General features: G+C 46.5%; 1 pseudogene; it reads right to left on the reverse strand.

Annotated features, from left to right (window-relative positions):
- Positions 1-2095: 2095 nt before the first annotated feature.
- The window catches only part of LOC125540950, a 36231-nt pseudogene continuing 17590 nt past the window's right edge, over positions 2096-20736 (reverse strand).

Below are 20736 nucleotides of genomic sequence, written 5' to 3' on the forward strand. Positions count from 1 at the left end.
AAACAACAGTATCGATTTCAACACTTGATTGTTCAACAACATTTAAAAACCATCTATTCAAACACTTGATATTTCATTAGAGTTTTCATAGATATTTTACATAGTACTAGAAATAAAACTTAACTAAAGAACATTACGAAAATAATTAAACGTTACTAAACGACATTTTCAAATAAACCCTAAACTACTCGTCCTCCACGCCGCCGAAGTCTGCCTCGTCATACAGGCCGTCGCCGTTATCGCTGTCGTCGCTGCTGCTGCTGCTGTCGTCGAGGGGCACCACGGGCACGGCCGGCGCAGCCAGCGAGTCCTCGAGCGCGGCGTGGTACCCGGGAAAGTCCTCTGGGTCCTCCGGGTGGACGGCGCCCGGGGCGACCTGAAGGTACTCCTGAACGAGCGGCGGCGGCTGCGGCATGTTCTCCGACTCCCGGAGCGCCGTCAGGTAGCCCGGCATGTCGTCCGGGTCGCCGGCCTCCGCCGCCAGCGCTTGTACTCCGCCACCAATGCCGGCTCTGGCTGCTGCAGCTCGGGCGGAGGGGCGCGGCTAGACCCTGCGCCGTCCCTGCCCGCGGTACGGCTGGACCCAGCGCCGTTCCTGCGATCGCCGGGGCCGAGGCGGACAGCGCCGTGGTCACCGCCTGGGCCTCCGCGGGGCGGGGGCGGGTGCATGGCGCCGAAGTCGAGGCGGGCGCGGGTCGAGCGCGCCTCGCCGCGGCGGTACAGCTGAAAGCCATCCCCCGGCGGAGCAGGCACGACGCTGGCGACCGCCTGCGCGCGGTACGGCGCGACCACCTCCTCGAAGGTGCGGCCGTCCCAGAGCTGATGCCGCCGCGCGCGGTTGTGCTTCATGGGCGGGCGCGGGCCGACGTAGGCGTGGAGACACCGCAGCTGATCGTCGGCGAGGCGGTCCGCCCAGCCAGGGTTGTTGGGGGCGTACTGGGGGTCGGCGAGCTCCTCCGGCGACAGGCGAGCCCTGTACAGGCCGACGGCGCGGGCGAAGAGGTGGGTGCCGACCTCGGGCACCGGCGCAACGGGGACGCCGTCGACGCTCAGGCGCCACCTCGCCGGCAGGCGCACGTCGGGCGCGGCAGGGATGCCGAAGTGGGCGAGCTCCTCCGCCTCCTCCATCGTCAAGTTGGGGCGGGTCATCGTCGGCGAGAGGGAGAGGCACGACGCGCGAGGAGGTGAAGGGCGCAAGAGGAGGACGCCGGCGACAAGGGGAGAAGGAGAGGCGAGGCGAGGGCGGTGTACAAGCCGACGGAGCGCGCGAGGCGCTTTTTATAAGGCGTAGTGGTGGGTGGGGCGGGGGTGCCGGCGATCAATGCCGGTGGGCAGCCGAGCGGTCAAGGGCGCAGAAGGGCAGGCGGCGGCGTGCGAATCGGCGCCGGCGATTAATAAGGGCGGCGTGCGCGGGCGGTCAAGCGGTGGCGTGCGCAGGCGCGCGGCAGGCGGTGGCGTGTGAATCCGCGCCGCCCGCGGACCGACGCTGGCGACGGGACGGCTCACTGCGCCGGCGTTAATGGTTCGCCTAATCCGCGCCGAATTAATGGATTGGGTTTAGTACGCGTGGGCCCGCCCTCCTCTTCACGCGGCGTACACCGCCCACGTACGGGCACGCGCCTCGCTACGACGCGGTACGCCGCGGTACGCCTCCCCCACCTTAATTTTCCATCCTACCCCTACTCACTTATTCTCATGAAAGGGTATCTTTTAATTTGGACCGTTGATGTGTCCAGGGGGTTGTACCGAAGAAGAAGTGTTGCATCATTTTATTTTCTTGAATGAATGGTCAGCTCATTATTAGAGACACGACACCACGCGCACCTATCCTGAATCCATATTTGTAGACGTAATCTCTTTTCAGAATGTCAAGCTGTTTGCACTTCTTCATCATCAGACGTACAGTCCGTCCTGGGAACAGACCGAATTGCAGTGCCTGTGGTAGCAACATAAATAAACCCTGAGAAGAGGATGGCACGCCAATTCCCACTCCCAGCACAAGTAGCAACAGAGATGTAGAAGGAGACCGTCCATCTGTGCCCTCCTATCGCGGCACCAGGCGGGCGGGCATCCAGTTTTTGATCTTGCAACAACACTACGACCTTGACAGAACACCTTTTGAGCTGCGATTAGGCACGTCGAGCAAGATACACTCAGGAATGCCAGCCAATGTATGATAAATCACTAGAGATTATGTATGCTTCTAAGGTCCTTGTCACCAGCAATCATCCAACAGCTAAGTGCTTCTTTTTTAAAGAATTTTGTGGCAGGAAATAGTTTCTGAAACATCTATGAGATAGTTTCTAAAACACCTATAAGGTTATAACCATATGCACTGTACAAAGTTTCCTGAACTATATTTGCAGTGACTCAGGACAAACCTTGGAACAGTGCCACGTCAGCGCAAGTCGCATTCTGTTGCTTGTCGAAGGGCCCTGGCAAATGCTTTGAAACATGCCTCGATAATATGGTGCGAGTTGTTCCCCGCAAGCTTCGGAAGGAACAAAAAAATAGAGCCCAGGGTTAAGCCAATTTAGCTAACTTCATCTGGGGGACATCGTAGAGGAAAGCCATCACATTATTGACCCTGCTGTGGGAGAGGATTTCAATTGAAACGGAAGCAACATATACCTGACGGATGTGAAGCGTCATCCCAGATGTATTCACAAGAGACTGGAAGAAGTGCTCAACAAGCTGCCACAAAAACAAATAAATTATTATTCACCTAAGTTGGTACCAGAAATGTACAGGTACCAAGATCTCATCACACAAGCTAAAAAACGACAAATATGTCTTGTTAAGATTTGTCAAAATTTATTCACTGGAGAGAGGAAGAGTTGAATGTAAAAAAATTGGAGGGATAAACTTGAACTGAATATGCCAGATGTGACAATGATATTATTTCTCAAGTCCGACATACAGAAACAGAACATCAAAGGCTTTTGTAATCAACGTCGCAGAAAACTGAAAACAGCTGCGAAACTTCACAAATTACCTGTGTATCATATGTGCCAACCTGCGCTGTAGGAATACTTATGCCGCAACTCAAATGAGGTCGACCAGATAGATCCTGAATACAAGGGGGAAAGAAATGACCGACAAGCATATATGCTCAACAAGGCGCAACTCAATTGATTAGTAGAGATTTACATATTCACTGTGACAACAATTGACAGCATCACCACTATGGAACAAAAAATAGGTAAGCCAAGATATGAAGTAAAATCATTGCAGCTCTTTCATTATCATTCAACTCTTCATTTTTGTGTGAGATAGATGAGTCTGAAAAAACTGTATATTCATAATATGTAAACACAAGATGGCTATGCATACCAGTATAACCTCAACTGCTGCCTCATCAAGTGGTGCTGTAGAATGCCCAAACCGGTTGATTCCTTTTCGATCTCCAAGTGCTTGAAGTAACGCCTGAAAGTACAATAAAATAACAGTCATCCCAGCAAACTTTCGTATATATAGGTTGCAGAAGACTAAATTCAGGACAGTCCATTGTGAGGTAAACATGGCGTGCAAATTAGCAATGAGGTCAAAATGGATATCCTAACTTCTGGTAAGCAATAATTCATATAACTATTGTAGAAGTACAAGAGTCAAGTTAATATTAATAATAGGATAGGAAAGCAACAATCACCGTTCCAATTGCCAAAGCAATATCTTCATTCGAGTGATGATCATCAATGTGAGTGTCACCCGTCGCCTTCACATATACGTCAAACAATCCATGAGAAGCCAGTTGCTGTAAGTTGTAAACTGAAGTTAATGCCTAACTTTGACCAGAAAAAAAAGCACACTGACGCAGCAAGAGGTAGAAGAAATTTCTACTGTCAAGCACAATATATACATATAACATAACACTGGACCACTCAAAATACAGCAACCTGTGCAAAAGAGGTACTTCTCAAAGAAAAAAAAATGCTGCTTGAATTGGTTTGGCTACTTTGGCACTTGATTTTAGTTTCTTTCATATATTGATTTGACATGTAATGGCTTGTCATAGTGGCCACTGTTGTCAGTTTTACACCGATGTGGAAGAACCAAGGTGTGACGCCCGGATAATTACCTACAGTAATCCTGCGTTAATGATGCCACGTCACCATAGTTACTGTTGTTAATCTCACGTTAGTTCAAAACCGATTCAAATTCAAATTTGAAATTAAGGCAAACAACAAAAGTTTTCCAAAAATAAAACTAAAATGTTCTAAATGTGTCGGATAAATCATAGGTAATTGTGGTGAGAAAACCAATCTGTGATAAAGAGTATAAAGGCTCTAAAGTAATTAAACAGTAGTTAGAACAATTAAATAAAGGGAAATAAATGCCTATTGAATTTCATAAAATATTAAATTATTTTGGGTTAAGGATTAATGTGGCGGTAGTATATTTACAAATACTAAGTTAGGTGCTAGTGATAAATTTTACAAAACTAAAATAAAAGAAAACTAGAAATGAAACACAAAAGAATAACAAAAAAAAGATAGAAAGAACTCCCCTCGGCCCAACTGGGCCATGGCCCAGCCAGGCCGGCACTACTCCCTCCCCCGGCCCAACCGCGCCTACAACCCACCACACTCCCCTGGTGACCTAGGTCGGTCCACCCACTCCCCCCCACTCCCACGTCGCTTGCCCTACTCCCCCTCTGCATCCCCTTGATCTGAATTGGGGCAGGCGCCTCGTCGCCGCTCACTAGGCCACCCCGCCGCGCTGACCCCGTCGCCACCTCGCCGACGCCGCCCGGTGCTACCTCGCCGTTGCCCTCCTCCTCAACCCTCCCTCCTACACGGATCCGGTCGGGGGAATCGACGCCCCCGACGCTCTGCGCCCGCGCCGATGCCGAACCCAGTCATCATCATCCCCGCCCGTCGAAGCCGTTTGCCGCCTCGACCACACCTCCCTCGCCGGCCTGCCTCCTGGACGTCCCCCGTCGTCTCCATCTCCTCCCCGAGTCCCGCTGCCTTGAACCCCACGACCCGTAGTGAGCCCCGTTCGCCTTCCCCTCTTCCTGCTCCGCACTGGCCTCCCCTGCTAGACGCGCCATCGCGCGCCCACGCGCCTCGCCCGGACGCTGCCCGCGCTGACCCCGCTTCGCTGCGTCGCTTGCCCAGCGTCGTCACCGCGCTCGTCGTCCGCCCCGCGCGCGCTCGCCCCGCTGCTACCTCCTGCCTCGCTCGACGCCGCCTCCTCTGCCGCTGACGCCCGTCGCCAGCTACAGCTCGGGGCACGCCCCTGGCCGCCCTTCTGCGCCCTAATAACCCACAAGTATAGGGGATCGCAACAGCTTTCGAGGGTAGAGTATTCAAGCCAAATTTATTGATTCGACACAAGGGAGCCAAAGAATATTCTCAAGTATTAGCAGCTGAGTTATCAATTCAACCACACCTAGAAACTCAGTATCTGCAGCAAAGTGTTTAGTAGCACAGTAATATGATAGTGGTGGTAGCAGCAACAAAAGTAAAGACAGCAAAAATAATGTTTTTGGTATTTTGTAGTGATTGTAACAGTAGCAGCGGGAAAGTAAATAAGCGTAAACCAGTATATGGAAAACTCGTAGGCACCGGATCAGTGATGGATAATTATGACGGATGCGGTTCATCATGTAATAGTCATAACATAGGGTGACACAGAACTAGCTCCAATTCATCAATGTAATGTAAGCATGTATTCCGTATATAGTCATACGTGCATATGGAAAAGAACTTGCATGACATCTTTTGTCCTACCCTCCCGTGGCAGCGGGGTCCTATTGGAATCTAAGGGATATTAATGCCTCCTTTTAATAGAGAACCGGAACAAAGCATTAGCACATAGTGAATACATGAACTCCTCAAACTATGGTCATCACCGGGAGTGGTCCCGATTATTGTCACTTCGGGGTTGCCGGATCATAACACATAGTCACTACTAGGGAAAAGCGTACCAGCAGCGAGGGTTTTGGGCCTCTCAGTAGCGCGGGCATCGGCGCTACTAATAAGGCGCTACAACTAACGTATAGCAGTAGCGCCGGTTTTCCCACGCTACTGCTATACATGAATAGCTGTAGCGCTCTTTGGGAAAGGGCGCTACTGATATTTTCTGCAGCGCTGTTTGCTGGGACGCGCTACTGACAATGCGGCGCTACTGCTAAATTTCCCCCCTCGCTACTACTAGTTTATTTATTAGTTTTTTCCTGCATATTTGTTTTGTATTTGTTTTGTATTTGAATAGGCTTTATACAATAATCTTTAGCATATCATACACATACAAATGTAATCTTAGCATATACATATAATTAGTCTCATCAAATCATGTCATCATCATAATCATCATCCAACACAAAGTGGTCTCTCGTCATCATCTCGAGAATAGCGATACAAGTCTCGAATGATATGCAAATACATTGTCATCCATCTAAACAATGATATACGCGAGAAGAGCTACCACTTTGAGAAAATGAGTTCGTATCCCTCTTTCGCATTAGCGTGAACCTCTAAACTAACTACTGCCTGTCGCTCGGAAACCGGAAGGGCCTGACACTCCGGCCACTTGTCGTATATATACTCCTGGCATAGCACTTCTTCGCCATCTATGATCTATGCACCTGCATCATCACATGAGTCGATGATATGCAACATATATAGTTGAGCAACATAAAGAGACAGACTTGGCAAAAATGAAAACAACATATCATAAGCATAAATAACAAAGTTCATCATACCCCAAAATGCCCTAACTAGAGTGATTTTCGCTAGTCGAGGAGGAGGACGGTTTAATTACATCACAAATAAAGTTTCACCGTGCATAACTCAAAGTTTTGTCATACAGAAAGTATGGACTAAACGGACACATTGTCATATATCGACAATCACTCCAACATGTCGTTCCATCCATCCAATTCAGGGAGATAGTCCCCGAGCCTAGTGAAAGGCTTCAGGTCAAGACGCTGAGAGGCTATCCATGTTCGGACGTCTTCCCGCGACATTTGTCCTTCTCCGTAGAACATCCCTGTTTTTCCGACGACCTCCTTCATGATGATTTGGGCAAGTTCGCACTGGATGTTATAGAACTCAGCTCGAAGTCGATGATCCTCGATATCTCCTATGTCCTTTGCCCATTGCAGAATATGGGCATCGCCGGATCTAGGTGACATGCGAAGGTTCTGGTGATCCCGTCTGTACTCCAGCATGTGGTGTAGGACATAGAATCCATCATTAAGAGAATCGTTCGGTTGCTGGATGCAGCAGAAGTCGGTCTTATGGCCGAAGGCGACCCTGCTGCCCCTTCTCTTCTTGTCCCTGACCTCTCCACCCCTTGCTTGGTAGTAAAACATAGCACTGTCGAGAACATCCTTGATGTGGGTGTAATCCTTTTTGTGAATGTTCTTCGACGAGTCCAAGTAAAGAGCGTGGGAGAATCGGGGGTAGAGGATGATGAGGACGGCGCGCCGGCCGCTGCGCAAAATAAGTCCTCAAATTAATTAGCTTCCACCGTGCAAATGAATGATTGAAATCGAAGGAAGGATAGTAGCGTGGATGACTTACACGGGATGATAAGGCATGAGAATCGCCTCCTTGTCCTTATTGGCGAGCATGAAATTGACGATGTAATCCCTCGCGTATTCACGGTGATTTGCGCAGACTCCCAAGAAGCCCTCGTACATGTAGTACGGGTCAGCGACACAGATATGAGATATCTGCTCAACCCCGATGATGTAGTTTATGTGCAAGGCATAAAGGCGGACAAACGTAAAATCCAGCTTCTTCACGTGAAACATGTCGAATATGTAATCGAATCGGAGGAAGAACTTATCCGCGGGGAAGCTGTCGACGTACGACATTTGCCGTGGAACGTTAACCACGTAGAGTGGGTATCCTGGATCTTTCGAGGCGATGAGGTCTTTCTCTACCTGCAGCACATCATCATGAAGTCTCTTTAGATCGCCGAATCTGGCCCGTAGCGCTGTTGCAGGTAGGATTGGTTGACCGGGGATATGCCATTTATCCGCACCGGGGATATCTATACGGTCCTGAAGCCGAGGCTGCTGAGGCGGCTGGATCATAGAAACATCTTTTTTGCCTTTCCTCGCTCTCTTCCTAAACTTCTTTACTACCGGAAGGTCGTCCATAATATGTTGAGATGGCAATTCAGGCACCGACTCATGACGCTCAAACCCTGAGGAGGCGCCAGTATAGACATACTGTTCAGCAGCGCCATCGGCGTCCTCATCCTCATCCATGGCGACGTCATCAACGACTAATGGAGCCTCCTCCTTACCCCGTCTGCTATCACCCAACCCGACACCCGACGATAATTGGGTAGGTGGGGTGTTGATGTTCATACCTTGCTGAGGCTGCGTGCTCGTGGGTGTGCTCCCGGCCGCCTCCAGATGAAGCAGACTCTTTGGCCACAACAGGACCCACCCAGCATTGCAACAATCACCAAGCCGCCGCGGTGTCTCATTGTCATCCCCCAGTAGTACTGGAGGAGGCAAATTCTCGTGGCCCGGTTTGACACTGGCCACGGAAACCTTGAAGACGTTCGGGGGGATCGGCCGGCTGTGGAATAATGGTTCCTTCGGCTCCATTATCGTCGCCTTCCCCACGTCCACCTTCTGGTCACCGATGGTGTACAATATGGTGCACGGGGTTTCGTCGGCCTGCAAAGAAAAGTCTGCGACGTGAGACATCCGAAAGGCAACGAAAACGGGAGATTATACATTTATATTGAAGGGGGCCGGTGTGACAGATACCATGAGGGCGTCGAGCTCAGCCAAAGACGAAGCACTGCCTAGCATGTCCGGTGCGGGAGCCGGTGCGGGAGCAGGTGCAACTGCAGGTACTGGTGCAACGCTAGTCGAGCTGCTCCCCGCCAAGAAGTCAGCAAGGGGAAAGTCCGCTGCATCTTTTTTTGGATTTTTCCTGGTCCAATTGAAAACGGCCGGAACCAAGGTAGTAGAAATATCTAAAGCCACCTGTTTTGCGGCAGCTACCACTGTTGCGACTGTCTCAGTTGATTTCTTCTCAACCGCAATCTCAACCCTCTTGTCGATGTTTTCTTCATTTAACCTCGTCTTTCCTTTCTCTCCTCCGTGGTCTCACAGTAGTACTTCTTCCACGTGGCGCCGTCTCTGACACCGTGCACGCGTCCATACGACGGTCGAGTATCCACCGGTTGTTGTTTCAATATGTTCAATGCCCGGTTGAATGGAGTGTCCCACTTGGGCCTTGCCAATGCCTCAGACGGCGAGTCGCTTTCGGCTGCAATCCTGTGCTGCTCTCTCTGCAAAAGGCACAACAATCGTTTACAAATATGACTAACGTGTGCAGTCGAATTGATCAGAAACTAAAATTACCAGCAGTCTCATGAACTCCGTAATGACCGGTGTTGTCTCGTAAACCTTTTTCACTGGGTCCCAACGGTGCCGGGCCCTGAGGACATCACGCTCCTGCGGGACGGTGAACTCCGCCAAGGGGTCTGGGATGCCCAGACTCGCGGCTTTCGCGTCCTCCTTGGCCCATTGGACCTCTTTCCACCGTAACCACGGCTTCCAAGGTGGTGGCTCCCAATGTTCCTCTCTTGAAGCCCCTTCATGTACTTAGACTTTTTTTGGCATCTTCGGCCTCGCAAGCCTCCTTGAATATTTGAAACTGCTCTTCCGTGATTGTCGGATTATCCTTTACAATCTCGGAGTAGGGATCCTTCTTGTCGATGATCCTTGCTTTCACTCGATTTTTCCAGGCGGCCAACGCGTCGCTAAACTTGGTCATGGCGTGTTTGTTTATCTTCTTCATTGCTGGGTCCTCATCTGGATCTTTATAATCCTTCTCATTCCAGCCTGGGAACAAGAATATCTGGTGAAACTTCTTTAGGAGGGAGCTCCTCATATTTTCTATCTTCTGTAGTTTCTCATCGTTGATGGTGGCGGTTGTCCGTACGATGCAGCCTATTTGATTGCCGTAGCATCGACGCGCTTCCTCGGGCGCTGTTGGCTCAAAATTGCCGTCGTCCACCTCCGTGACCACCACTCTAGTAGTCCTGAGTTTGTTAGGAACCCGTTGCCTCTTTGCTTTCGGTTCTACACCGGCTCCGCTCCCCGAGGCAGCGCCGGTCTCAGTCTCAGCGCCGGTCTCGATGCCTGTCTGAGTCTGAGCGCCGGTCTCAGTCTCAGCACCGGTCTGCGTGTCGGTCTCAGTCCCCGATGCCACCGGTGGGCCCAACAATAACATCGGTTGATCATCGGTAAGGCTAAAAAATTCGTCTGCCGCCCGGTAGGCATCGTCTCAATCACCAGAACCCTGTCCTTCATCGTTGCTAGCCATGTTTCCTATGATTAAATCTAGTCAATTAATTCTAGACCTAATAAAATGAATAATGACATAAAAAAGGCCTATTGTTTTGCAGGAACGTTGACTCCTTCCTGGTGCGGCAAATCACACGGGCACTCGATATATCCTAGTTTGTAGCACCAGTCATGCCGAAATTCACGAAAAATTTCGGCATGACCTTTGCTAAAAAGTGGACAAATCGAGAACCTGAAATTTGCCAGAACGGAAATGAATCAACATTCCCGCAAAATATATATAGGCCACTCAGCTTCATTGAAACAACAAAGCCACTTGGGCACAAACAACATGACCACTTCAATGAAAAGATATAATCAACAATAAAAGTCTAGGAAGGGATCGTCTTTAAAATAAAACTTGCCTAAATAACCTAGATAATTAACCTAATCAAACTAGTTAACCTGACTAGTTCTCTGTCAAAGCCCTAACTAAATTTTTGCACTAACCTAGGTAATTAACCTAATTAAACTAGTTAACCTAACTACTTCTCTGTCAAAGCCCTAACTAAATTTTTGCCCTAACCTAGATAATTAACATAATTAAACTAGCTAACGTATGCATGAGAGAGAGGAGGGGTGGGGGCTTACAGAGGATGGCTCCGGTGGTGGCGAGGGAGGCAGTGGTGGCGAGGGAGGCAGGGGCGTCTCCGGTGACGGCGAGGGAGGCAGTTCTGGCGAGGGAGGATCCGGTGGCGTCGACGGCAGCTCCAGTGGTGTTGATGAGGCCGCGCGGCTCCGTGGCGTTGGGGGCGGCCCCGATGGCGTCGACGGCGCATGGCTCTGGTGGCTCCGGGGGCGTCGACGTTGGCAGGAGACGGCGGCGAAGTGGGGCGACGACGAATCGGGGAGACGGCGGCGGGGTGGGTCGAGAGATTTGGGGGGCAAGTGGTGGCCGGGGGGGGAACAGTTTTTTGGTTAAGTCAAAACTAGCGGTAGCGCGTTTCGCAGAACGCGCTATAGCTAAGGTAGCTATAGCGCTTTTTCCAAAACGCGCTACTGCTATACATATGTAAGTTTCTCTCTTTTTATTTCCTTTTCTGTTTCTATAGCGGGGGTCCTCGAAACCCGCTGCAGCTGCGTTAGCTACAGCGCCTCTTACTAACACACGCTACAGCTAAGCCTTTCTCTGTTTTTTCGCTTTTTCATTTATTTTGCTTTACATTTTATTTTTTTCTTTCTCCTTTTTCTGTTTCTTTCATTTTCATTTACTTTTCTATTTGTTTTTCATTTCATTTTATTTCCATTAGCAGTAGCGTTGTTACAGGGAAACGCGCTGCTACTCATGCCCTAGCGGTAGCGCGCTTCCTGCAAGGCCGCTACTGCTATGCGTAGCCCATCGTTCCAGCAATGTGAATATTAGTAGTAGCGCTTTTACGGGCACACGCGCTACTGCTAGAATCGTATCTGCAGTGTGGTTTATTCTGAATCGCTACTGCTATCTAGCACTAGCGCCCTTTTTTAACCCGCGCTGTTGCTAAATTTCTGTGTATAAGGTTTTCCCTAGTAGTGAGTGGGTGACTATAGACTTGCAAGATAGGATCAAGAACTCACATATATTCATGAAAACATAATAAATTCAGATCTGAAATCATGGCACTCGGGCCCTAGTGACAAGCATTAAGCATAGCAAAGTCATAGCAACATCAATCTCAGAACATAGTGGATACTAGGGATCAAACCCTAACAAAACTAACTCGATTACATGATAAATCTCATCCAACTCATCACCATCCAGCAAGCCTACGATGGAATTACTCACGCACGGCGGTGAGCATCATGAAATTGGTGATGGAGGATGGTTGATGATGACGACGGCGACGAATCCCCCTCTCCGAAGCCCCGAACGGACTCCAGATCAGCCCTCCCGAGAGGTTTTAGGGCTTGGCGGCGGCTCCGTATCGTAAAATGCAATGATTTCTTCTCTTTGATTTTTCTCTCTCCGAAAACAAATATATAGAGTTGGAGTTGGCGTCGGAGGGCATCCAGGGGGCCCACGAGGTAGGGGGACGCGCCCTAGGGGGGGCGCGCCCCCACCCTCGTGAACAGGGTGTGGGCCCCCTGGTCTTCATCTTTGGCGAGGATTTTTTATTTTTTTCTAAGATGTTCCGTGGAGTTTCAGGTCATTCCGAGAATATTTGTTTTCTGCACGTAAAACAACACCATGGCAATTCTGCTGAAAACAGCGTCAGTCCGGGTTAGTTCCATTCAAATCATACAAGTTAGAGTCCAAAACAAGGGTAAAAGTGTTTGGAAAAGTAGATACGACGGAGATGTATCAACTCCCCCAAGGTTAAACCCTTGCTTGTCCTCAAGCAATTCAGTTGACAAACTGAAAGAAAGAAAGAAAAACTTTTACAAACTCTGTTTGCTCTTGTTGTTGTAACTATGTCAAGCCAGTATTCAAGTTTTCAGCATAGATCATAACTAACCACATTTGCAATAATTCTCAGGTCTCATAATTACTCATATCAATAGCATAATCAACTAGCAAGCCATAATAATAAATCTCGGATGACAACACTTTCTCAAAACAATCATAATATGATATAACAAGATGGTATCTCGCTAGCCCTTTCTGAGACCACAGAACATAAATGCAGAGCACCTTTAAAGATCAAGGACTGACTAGACATTGTAATTCATGGTCAAAGAGATCCAATCATAGTCACACCCGATATAAATTAATAGTAATGAATGCAAATGACAGGTGTGCTCTCCAGCTAGTGCTTTTTAATAAGAGGGTGATGACTCAACATAAAAGTAAATGGATAGGCCCTTCGCAGAGGGAAGAAGGGATTTGTAGAGGTGTCAGAGCTCAGTTTTGCAATAGAGATAAATTGTATTTTGAGCGGTATACTTTCATTGTCAACGTAGCAACTAAGAGATGGCGATATCTTCCATGCTAAACACATTATAGGCGGTTCCCAAACAGAATGGTAAAGTTTATACTTCCCCTCCACCAACAAACATCAATCCATGGCTTGCTCGAAACAACGAGTGCCTCCAACATACATCAGGTCCCAGGGGGAGTTTCGTTTGCAATTAATTTTGATTTAGTTTGCATAAAGCATGGGACTGGGCATCCCGGTGACCAGCCATTTTCTCGTGAGTGAGGAGTGGAGTCCACTCCTCTTGAGAATAACCCGCCTAACACGGAAGATAAGGACATCCTTGGTTGATACATGAGCTATTCGAGCATACAAAACAGAATGTTTATTTGAAGGTTTAGAGTTTGGCACATACAAATTTACTTGGAATGGCAGGTAGATACCGCATATAGGAAGGTATAGTGGACTCATCTGGAATAACTTTGGGGTTTAAGGGATTGGATGCACAAGCAGTATTCCCGCTTAGTACAGGTGAAGGCTAGCAAAATACTGGGAAGCGACCAACTAGAGAGCGACAACAGCCATGTACATGCATTAAAATTAATAAACATTGGATGCAAGCATGAGTAGGATATAATCCACCATGAACATAAATATCGTGAAGGCTATGTTGATTTGTTTCAACTACATGCGTGAACATGTGCCAAGTCAAGTCACTTAAATCATTCAAAGGAGGATACCACCCCATCATACCACATCATAATCATCTCAATAGCATGTTCGCACACAAGGTAAACCATTATAACTCATAGCTAATCAAGCATGGCACAAGCAACTATGATCTCTAATTGTCATTGCAAACATGTTTATTCATAATAAGTTGAATCAAGAACGAGGGACTCATCATATTTACAAAAACAAAAGAGGTCGAGTTCATACTTTTCTCATCTCAGTCAGTCCATCATATATCATCATAATTGCCTTTCACTTGCATGACCGAATGGTGTGAATAATAATAAGAGTGTACGTGCATTGGACTAAGCTGGACTCTGCGAGCATTCAATAAACAGGAGAAGACAAGGCAATATGGGCTCTTGGTTAAATCAACAATAATGCATATAAGAGCCACTTCAACAATTTAATTATGGTCTTCTCCTACTGACCCCCAAAGAAAAGAAAAGAAATAAAACTATTTACACGGGAAAGCTCCCAACAAGCAAAAGAAGAACGGGAAATATTTTTGGGTTTTCTTTTTAATTATTACTACTACAACAGAAAAATAAACTACTACTATTTTTTGGTTTTTCTTAAGGTTTAACAAACACACAAGAAGAAAGCAGGAAAAAGAAACTAAACTAGCATGGATATTACAATGAAAAAGTATGAGCACCGACATCTAGCAATGAGTGTGTGTGAACATAAATGTAATGTCAGTGAGAAATACGTACTCCCCCAAGCTTAGGATTTTAGCCTAAGTTGGTCTATGGCCACGGCTGGCCTGGCTGATATCCATAATAATAGTTGTTGAGGTCGTACTGTGATGAGGAAGAAGAAGGCTCTGATTGCCACTGGCTGGCAATCATATCTGGATCCCACTGATAGTTAGACTGCCGCGTGGAGTCGAGCTGCCTCCGCTCTCCTCTCGTACTCTTCTGCCTCCTCTCTGGTAATAACATATCTTCTTTTTGTCTGTGAATCAAAGAAGGCAGGAGCAGGGAGAGTAATACGGAAAACACGTCGTTTATCAAAAATTAAACGATATAAGAGAGGTGATTCAGGCCTCTCGACAAACTGGTGCGAAGCCATAGAGTTATAATCTAAATATGTAGGAGGCAACTCCGTATCACCCTCACGAATGTCTATCTCAAGAAAATGAGCTAAGCGGGTTGCATAAATTCCTCCAAAGAAATCTCCATTATGTCTATTATGACACAACCTACGAGCTACAATGGCTCCCATATGATAAGATTGGTCTCCTAACACAGCACTCCTAAAAATGCTAAGATCAGGGACACACATGTGACATGCTTCATCCTTAGCATTTATGCATCTACCGATGAAGAGAGCAAAATAATGTATAGCAGGAAAGTGAATGCTCCCTATGGTAGCCTGCGTTATATCTCTAGATTCCCCCATAGTTATACTAGCAAGAAAGTTCCTACCCCATGATGGAAGTTTGCAACCAGAAGTGAAATCCTCTAAGTCCATGGTATAAGATTTGTCATAGAGATCAAACATGACTGAAGGAGAATTATGCGAAGATGAATACTCAAACCTCCTCACAAATGAACTTGTGAGATCACGATACTGGGGGCATTTGTTAGCCTCAAAATCCTCAAGACCGGCATTGCGCAAATATGCTTTGAATTCTTATTTAATTCCCGCACGGTCCATAAAATTTTCCGACGGCCATTCGCAAGGCCGTACTGGAGCGTCTCTTGGTGGATCCTCGTCAGCGTCGCGCATAGCAATCCTGGGTCCTTGCTTCTTAGAGGAACCACCTTGGAACATCTTCCTAAGCATATTGTTTTTCTCTGAAAAATTCTGAAATTTTTAGTAACTTCAAACAAAAGTGAACCAACTTCAATAAAACTGATAGCAACTACTCCTACAAGTGCCTACAGCCTATATCAAGCATTAGAACTACTTGGAACCATATAAATTTGACATCCAAGCTCAAGAACATGGTCACCTATGCAGCACAAATTTGCAAAGAATAAAGCACTAGAACAAAAACTAATTGGACCAATGGAGGAGTCATATACCAAGGAACAATCTCCCCAAGCAGTTTTGCGGGAGATGCTTTGAGCAAGGAGATCGAAAATCACAGCAAAAGTGACTGGAACTCGTGCTTGAGTTGGTTTTTCGGGTTTGTGCGAGACAGAGGAAGAAGATGGGTGCTAGGATAAGTGGAGGAGGGCCACCGTAGGCCCATGAGGCAGGGGGCGTGCCCTAAAGGGGGGGGGGCGCCCACCACCCTCGTGACCAGGTGGCAGCTCCTCATGCGGTAATTTTGCACACTAAATCCTCAAATATTCCCGAAAAAATCATATTAAATTGGCATGTCATTTTAAGGACTTTTATTTTCGGGATATTTTTATATTGCACGGATAAGTCAGGAAACAGATAGAAAAATATTATTTTTACTTTATTCCTACTAATTAACAAAAAGTATAGAGAGGGTACAGAAGTTTGTGCTTCTAGTTTCATCCATCTCATGCTCATCAAAAAGAATCCACTAACAAGGTTGATCAAGTCTTGTTAACAAACTCATTCCGATAATCATGAAACCGGAGAAATTTCGAATAACACTAAGTTACCTCAACGGGGATATGCACATCCCCAATAATAAGTATATCATATTTCTTTTTGACAGTAGGAAGAGGAAATTAAAAACCTCCAATTATAATCGATGGAATTTTTCCAATGGAGTTGTTTCCTCGGAAAGTGTACCGTATGCTCATTACCATTAACATGAAAAGTGACATTGCCTTTGTTGAATCAATAACAGCCCCTGCAGTATTAAGAAAAGGTCTTCCAAGAATAATAGACATACTATCATGCTCGGGAATATCAAGTATAACAAAGTCCGTTAAAATAGTAACGTTTGCAACCACAACAGGCACATCCTCACAGATACCGACAGGTATAGCAGTTGATTTATCAGCCATTTGCAAAGATATTTCAGTAGGTGTCAGCTTATTCAAGTCAAGTCTACGATATAAAGAGAGAGGCATAACACTAACACCGACTCCAAGATCACATAAAGCAGTTTTAATATAATTTCTTTTAATGGAGCAAGGTATAGTAGGTACTCTGGGGTCTCCAAGTTTCTTTGGTATTCCACCCTTAAAAGTATAATTAGCAAGCATGGTGGAAATCTCAGCTTCTGGTATCTTTCTTTTATTAGTAATGATATCCTTCATATATTTAGCATAAGGATTTGTTTTGAGCACATCAGTTAATCGCATACGCAAAAAGATAGGCCTAATCATTTCAGCAAAGCACTCAAAATCCTCATCATCCTTTTTCCTGGATGGTTTTGGAGGAAAAGGCATGGGTTTTTGAACCCAAGGTTCCCTTTCTTTACCATGTTTCCTAGCAACAAAGTCTCTTATCATAACGTTGATTCTTTGATTGTGGGTTATCAAGATCAACAACAGGTTCAATTTCTACATCATTGTCATTACTAGGTTGAGCACCATCATGAACATCATCATTAATATTTTCATTAGGTTCATGTTCATTACCAGATTGTGTTTCAGCATCAGACATAGAAATATCATTCGGATTATCAGGTGGTTCAGCAATAGGTTCACTAGAAGTTTGCACAGTTCTATCATTTTTCTTTTTCTTCTTTTTAGAAGAACTAGGAACATCAATATTATTTCTTTGAGAATCTTGCTCGATTCTCTTAGGGTGGCTTTCAGGATGCAAAGGTTCCTGAGCATTCTACCAGTTCTAGTAGCCACTCTAACAGCATAATCATTTTTCTTACTATTTATTTCATCAAGCACTTCTTTTTGAGCCTTAAGTACTTGTTCTACTTGAGTGGTAACCATAGAAGCATGTTTGCTAACAAGTTTAAGTTCACCTTTAATATTAGACATATAATCACACAAGCGTCTAATCATATAAGAATTTTCTTTTAGTTGTCTACCAAAATAAGCATTGAAGTCGTCTTGCTTAAACATAAAGTTATCAAACTCATCCAAGCATTGACTAGCAATTTTAGTAGGAGGAACTTCAGCTTTATCATATCTATAGAGAGAATTTACCTTTACTACCTCTGTTGGGATATCGGGATTAGGAGGTTCTTTAATAAATAAAGAATTGAGATCATATGTTTCTTCAATAGACGGTATATTAAGACCATGTATTTCTTCAATAGGAGGTAAATTCTTAACGTTTTCAGCTTTAATACCTTTCTCTTTCATAGATTTCTTTGCCTCTTGCATATCTTCGGGACTGAGGAATAGAACACCTCTCTTCTTTGGAGTTGGTTTAAGAATAGGCTCAGTAATTGGAGCAGGAGCTGGCTCAGGAGGTGGCTCAGGAGGTGCCCAATTATTTTTATTTGTCAACATATTATTCAATAGAATTTCAGCTTCATCCGGTGTTCTTTCCCTGAAAAGAGAGCCAGCACAACTATCCAGGTAATCTCTGGAAGCATCGGTTAGTCCATTATAAAAGATATCAAGCATTTCGGGTTTCTTAAGAGGATGATCAGGCAAAGCATTAAGTAACTTGAGAAGCCTCCCCCAAGCTTGTGGGAGACTCTCTTCTTTAATTTGCACGAAGTTCTATATTTCCCTCAAAGCAGCTTGTTTCTTATGAGCAGAGAAATATTTAGCAGAGAAGTAATAAATCATATCCTGGGGACTACGCACACAACCAGGATCAAGAGAATTAAACCATATCTTAGCATCACCCTTTAATGAGAACGGAAATATTTTGAGTATATAGAAGTAACGCGATCTCTCATCATTAGTGAACAGGGCAGCTATATCTGTCACAGCCCCAGTTCTGGCCTTGCCTGTCTTGCTTTAGCCTCCATGCATCATGTCTAAATTTTTATGAAACTTCGAAATGGGGGGATGATAAACCCTAGCAGCAAATGAAATTCAACTAGGTTCAAACTTAAATCTTTTCAATGATCCCAAAATGCCCTTTAGAAATGTTCATCATTTTTGAATTGGTCCAGCACCTCTGACAAAAATGGTGCACATTTTTCTAGATCAATTTGGATTTTTGAATTAAATCATAAAGTATTTGAATTTGGGCATTTAAATGCTATAACTATATTAAAATGCCCAAATAATTCTGGAAGTGGTTGAGGGTTGTTGGAAATAATTTTAACAGTGCCCACAATTTATTTCAGGAATATATAAAATGATTTAGTATTTTTACTAAATCAAAATAGAGTAAATAAATAGAAAAACAAAATTCAAAGAGAGAGAGAGAAGTGCTTACCTATAGCCCACCCAGCACAACCACCTGGCTCAGCACAGGAGGCCCAGCCCACAAGGGCATCCTTGTCTTCTACCCCTGCCAGAAGGTAGAGGCGAACCAGAGCACGACGCCGGCCGTGCCAGCTCCTGCTTCACGCTGGTGAGCTCCCCTTCATCCCAACAGCGCATTGTACCCCTCTCGCTTCCCCTCCTCTCTCTCGACGCTCCTCCCCATCCTCTGCTCTCCCCCCGCGCCACACCCGAGCGCCACCGTCACCACCGTTCGCCGCTGCCGCTCCCTGAGCCATTCCCTCGCCCCTACGATGTGTCCATGAGCTCCGCCTCGACGTCCTCGACCTCCTCGCTCCGCCACTCGACGCCGGGCATGCTCCTATGGCCTCACCGAGCCCGTCCCCGACTACCGTCGCCAGAGATCCCCCACGCCGCCTCGCTCAGCTCCGACCTCCCCCGAGCCCACTTCGACGGCCGTCGCAACCGTCGTGAGCCACTGACTCTTCTCCCTCCCTCCGTTTTTCCTCCCGCACGCTGTAGCCGCCGCGCCACTTGCGCCCGAACTCCGGCCGCCGCCATGGCCGACGAGCTCGATGCTCCTGCGCTCTCCCGTTCGCCCCAGCACCACCAACATGCTCATTGCGTCCCCGGGAAGCGAACGCGCCGTGCCGTTTGCTCTAGCTCGCGCTGAAACCCCGCACCCGCTTGAGCCCGAGCTCGGCCGCCGCTAAACCTCATCGCCGACATCGTTTCTGGCCACCCTGCGGCCTCCCGTCCGGTCCTTTGGATGCGGACGAGCGAGAGGACCTCCCTGGTGCCAGCAGCGCGACGAACTGCCGTCCCTAACGCGAGTCCGGTGAGCTCTCGCCGTCGGTTTGGCCATCGCCGGCATAGATCCGGCGATGCTGACGTGGCTCTAGCTTAATTAGGCCTAACCACTAATTAGCACTAACCTAATTGACCCTATGGGTCAATGACATGTGGGGCCCAGCCCTGATTAACTTATTAGTTTACATTTAATTAAACTGGTTTAGTCACTATGAGACTGGCATGCAGGACCCACACGTCAGGTTTGACCTGACCGGGTCTGTTGACCTGCTGACATCATGCTGACGCAGTAAAGAATTTTTTGCATTTAAACTTATTCAGAAAATTCCAGAAATTGTTACAAACTTCAAAAAATCATATAAAATCAACCGTAGCTCAAAATTAAATAAATTATATATGAAAAATTATCAGAAAAATCCAATCTATCCATCTGTACCATTTTCATGCATGTTAGAACAACTTAAGGCCACTGTTTAGGACAAATCAAATGAATGGCATTTAAATAACCACATGTGGAGTTTGAATTTGAACTTTGGGTTCAAATCAACTTCATTTAATTGTGTTGCTAGTTGCATTAGGCCAAAACACAAGCATATTACCATGACATGATCATGCATCATATTGTTGCATTGCATTGATTGTGTCCTTCTTTGTTTGCCGGTAATTGTCCCCCTTTGGTAGATGTTGTTCCGGCGATGAGATCGATGACACCGATGAAGAGCTATACTATCTTCAGAAGTGCCAGGCAAGCAAAACCCCCTTGTTCATTCCGATACAATCCCAC

This window comes from Triticum urartu, chromosome 2, assembly GCF_003073215.2.
Source record: "Triticum urartu cultivar G1812 chromosome 2, Tu2.1, whole genome shotgun sequence".
NCBI lineage: Eukaryota > Viridiplantae > Streptophyta > Magnoliopsida > Poales > Poaceae > Triticum > Triticum urartu.